The sequence below is a fragment of the Temnothorax curvispinosus genome, unplaced genomic scaffold (genome assembly GCF_003070985.1).
Source record: "Temnothorax curvispinosus isolate PA1 unplaced genomic scaffold, ASM307098v1 QBEX01015470.1, whole genome shotgun sequence".
Classification (NCBI taxonomy): Eukaryota; Metazoa; Arthropoda; class Insecta; order Hymenoptera; family Formicidae; genus Temnothorax; species Temnothorax curvispinosus.
Window position 1 is genome coordinate 1 of NW_020225250.1, and position 4,787 is coordinate 4,787.

Below are 4,787 nucleotides of genomic sequence, written 5' to 3' on the forward strand. Positions count from 1 at the left end.
TTATATTTCTTATACAAGTTTTTCGCTGTGTAAACCGGGCTAATTTTTTTCTGCATTTGTCTAATGCCTATATGACACCGTTCCTCGTGGACTTCTTTCATGATCTTCCTACTGAAATCTTCTGACAAAACTATTTTTTCTTATTTTCTTACTTTTTTATAGAATATTCCATCTTTTTATATTACGTCTGGTCTCTAGTTTTTTATTACCCGATTTTTCTCTCTATCTCTTTTTATATCATCTATTTTTATTAAATTTATTATTCTCGACAGTTCCTCTTTGTTCTCTTTTGCTTCCAACACTGGGTTTCTGCTCCAGACAGTCTGCTTCCAAATTCTTTTTTCCTGGTAAATATATGTTATCTTGAAATCATATTGCGATAAATAATAGGTTAGATTGTGACCGGATCAACGATTGACGCTGTTAAAATTGAATGATATAGCCACTTACTACTTGGGCTGTAATTACGGTCGCCACTGTATTTTCTGGATAAATACAGAAACCCTGACGCAATGCGTTGCCCCTTCCTTCCTTCCAGCGTAACGGCTGCCGCTGTTCTACGTCGCGGACGTGTTCAAGGCCGTCGGCCACGCCCTGGTAATACGCACGTAAAGCACGGATATTCGGACAGGATGTTGACCGGGGTCGCGAATAAACACTCTTTGTTTATTATAAACAAATAACAATTTAATAATTCTCTGGTTTACAGCATGTGCTACGATCGCGGACACGTTCTCAACGGTACCGACGATATTGAGCTTGTATCGACTCTCTGGGTCGTTCGCGTGTCGCACAATTAACTCCCGTTATCGCGCTAACACGAATAAATTGTAATAATCACGCTAATGTCGCTAGCGGACAACGGGATAAGTCGATCGGGTTCGAATGATTTACGCGGAACCGAAGTACGAGTTGCCGCTTCGAGTGCCAACGATGGACTGTCCGGGAGGAACGGGTCTCGCTCTCCCACTATGGCTGCTCGCGCCGGCGCAACGCCGCTCATTTCGGCGCGAGTCTCGTGCATTTCGCGCGTCTCCTCGCCCTCGGCCAATCGCGTCGCTGTATTACGGGCGACACGATCCTTCGAGTGTCGTTGACCAATTGGCCACTAACTGAGCCGGTTTACTGGCTCAGCTCAATCACGATGCTGAATCCCGATTGGACGGCGGACATGGGCTCTCGCTGCGGTTTTCGCATTGCGTCAACCAATGCCAGCCGTCGCAACAGCACAAAGTGCGTGTTCGCGGGCTAGTCACTCGGAACGGTTCCGAGTGACCAATCATAGGTCGTTTTGACGATCCAACGCTACGCAGGTAAGTATCACGTACTAGAATCAATACTTTGATTAATTCTCCTTTTCTTTCAGGTACCGGACTTCGTGGGATCGTCTCGCCCAATCATTGGACGGGAAATCGTCATCGGTAAGTATTCCGACGGTAAGTATATAAGATGCGTATTGCATACAATAAAATAATAAAATAATAATAATTCTTAACAGTTTCGACAGGGAAAACATAAAAGTCATCGTAATAGAACGTTTAAACGCGTTACAATGCGAATCTCGCTACTTCGAGCCGTGCTCGTCTCTCATTGGTCGGATCGCCGCGTTTGTTTGGCAGAGTCGCTCAGTGCGCTCCGATAGGCTGAAGGCTTTAGAAAACTTCGAAATGAATTAAATAACGTGAAATTGGCCAGGATTCGCTCCTATTGGCTCTCGTCGACAACAAGGTCTGTGAATAAGGTAAATTAAAGTAAAACTCGACGAATCGATATAAAACTATCAGGGCTTCGCCCCATTCGCTGTCGCTACTTGACATTGTGTCAAAACTGCAATTAACTTGTGAAACATGCATAATTAAAACTGAAGTATATAGAACGGACGCTATTGGTTCTCGGACGCAATACACGCTTAATCTGACGTGATTGGTTCATCGCTCGTCGGGAATCAATCTAGGATCGATCTCGAGGCTTAACAATAAGATGTATAAGGTATATAGAGTGAATATCATGCTAACTGTATGAATTTCTGGAAAACTGATAATCAAAGGTAAGAATATGATCAGAGTGACCACTAGGTACTTCTTAAGCCGCATCTCGCTGACTCTACTGACTCTACGTTAGATAATATGGTTGGTGTGCTCCCGTTGAATGCGAATAAGCTAAAAGTAATATGCATACGATAGAAATCGCAAAAAGTATGAAAATGAATGCAAGAACTAATATTCTGAATTTATCAGAGTCCATGGCCTGTGATTGGCTCTCGCGATGGCTCTGTCTTTTGCTTCTAATGATAATTCACTCGAGGATACGTGGGATTGGTTGAAAGAGTTTTCAGGTGTTTGCTTTTGCTTATCTTGTGTAAAATATATTATATTCAATCACCGACGCTCCTAATTAGTCGTTACATGCGTTATCGCGAAAATAAGTGTAAAATTAATATAAAATAAGACCTCTTGGGTCAGTCGTCGCGCAATTCGCGTAAACCTCTCTAAATAGTTCAATCTCGACAAATAAAATAAAAACTTCGTTCTTGGACGTACTAGACTTTAAAATCGTGAACAAAATAATAAAAACTCAAAAAACTGTCTACACACGTGGTGTATCGACTGCGGCCTCCCTAATTGGCCGTTTAATCCAAAAATGGACGGTGTCGCGCAATCGGGTCGGGATCTCTCCTACGGGGCTGTCGCCGCACCCGCCGCTATCTCCGGCGCCTCCGTTTGGTCGGGCTGCTCGTCGATGCTCTCCTCGTCCCTAGATTGGCTCGGCTGTATGTCCAGCGGTCCAGCGGGCTGTTCCCCGCACTGTGCCACAATCTCTTCCTCGATGGCCTCCGGTATTGTCTGGAACAGGTCCAATTGCTGTCGTTATTAGCCATGAACAATTGTACCTCGGCCTCGGTCAACCCCATTAATTGGTCGACCTCCTCGTTTGGTCGTACGGCGCTCGGATTCCTCGGGATCACCTCCGTCTGGTCCATCGGCTCGCACGGTGTCTGTTGGCGTGAAGGATCCGACCTTGGAACGGTGACTTCAGCCACCTGTTCCAAGGGTTGGGTACGTCCCTTCAGAACGCCCTTTAAGGCTCCTTGGGGTATATAAAGTAAAATTCTTTATCTTTTTATTCTTTAGTATTATTTGCTAATCGATTTTTTTTCTTAGTTTTTACATTTGTAACTATGGAAAAAACGCGTTCGGCTTCGGCATTTGAATGGGGAAAAAAAAGAACTGAATGAACTAATAATTCTAAATTTGGAAACATTTTTCCCCTGCTAATATCTTCAAATTCAAATATTTGTCTCCACATATCTAATTTCTAAAAGTTCCAACTGAGCTTTCTGAACATTATAAATAGAAGGTAGATTTTTCCATTCAAAATTTAATTTTTCAATATCAATACATCCTATACGCGTTGCAAGTAAAGTCAAATTTATAATTTTTGTTCTATCTTCATAGTAAAGTGCAATTTTTGGCTGTAAAAACATTAATTGTTCAAAAATAACATTATATGGTAAACGTTTCAACATTTCGCGAAGTGAAGTTTCATAAAAATTTAAACAATCTCTTTTAATTCCTTGCGCGCATTCTAAAGGTAATGTCTGTAAAAGGCTTTCGCATTCAGGTCCTACATATATATTATTGACATCTTTTATGTGATTATCTAAAATAATATTATTTATATCTTTTAACGCCTGTGGTACAAAAAAATTTTTACCGATATCAATAATTAGTTGTCGACTACTTTCAAATATTTTATGAATTAAAATGTCGCGAGATTGGAAAAAGGCATTAAAATTATTTAAAAAATTTAATACGTATTTTAAAAATAATAAATATGCTTAATCGTATAGTCATTTAAGGAGGTTCTACAGGTACTCTCTAGTCAGTTGAGAGATGAAGAGAAAATCTTCAAATTCATCGATTCTAAGTATTCATAAAATATTTTTGTGAATTTTGATGACGTTAGAGCTTATATCATACCCATATTAGTCAAAGCGAGGAATAATTAAAAATATCGTGTAAAGGTGGAAGCACATAAAATTACAGGAGCCATAGGCAGAATGCAGAAGCCATAGCGCATGCGCTGTGGTATTACTTTATCTGCCTATAGCAGAATGGCAGATATCATAGCGCATGCGCTATGGTTTCTGTATTCTACCCATGGCTTCTGGATTTTCAATCTACATAAAAATACATAATGCATAGCCACGGGCATAAGCACATACATTCTCCTTGTAGTCGGTCCTTCTAGAAAAGTGATCAAGAACAAAGAACGGATTTATATTGATTAACACGTAAGTATTCTCATTATTTAAGTATCAACGTAATGAAATTACAAACTGACAGTGACCGTATATAATTATTAGTGTGAATTGTCTCAGTTTCGTAAACATAGTGTTTTGAGGTTAATTTGATTTTGTGTGCCGAAGTATCCAAATTGCTTTCTACTTTGAAGGCTCAGAGCTCCGCGACTAACAAGACGCAAGCAAACTCGAATCAAAACGCGTCGAAGGCTAAATCGGCGCAGAATCCGAAGACGGATAGCGAGCGTCGTCGAGTCCGAGGCGATCACCAGAAATTGTAATTTATTGCAAAATAAACGCATCTTCTCATAATTTTCGGTAAGTTTTATATACAGTTTAGGTGTAAAAATTTATTATTAAAACATTCTCTTGATTTCTCGTTATCAAGGAAGAGTTCCAGCCTGCGACATCCGTGTCCAACGTACCCCAGCCGGCCACTATTTTGGACAAATTAGGTGACCTGAGCAAAATTGATATCAGTGCC

The 4,787-nt window shown here is 40.6% G+C and overlaps 1 long non-coding RNA gene across 1 annotated transcript; it reads left to right on the forward strand.

Moving 5' to 3' along the window:
• Nucleotides 1-4,217: 4,217 nt before the first annotated feature.
• On the forward strand, nt 4,218-4,781 carry LOC112465743. The gene is made up of 3 exons (XR_003042055.1): nt 4,218-4,294; nt 4,456-4,621; nt 4,692-4,781. It is a non-coding gene; the product is annotated as an uncharacterized LOC112465743 (long non-coding RNA).
• Nucleotides 4,782-4,787: the final 6 nt, after the last annotated feature.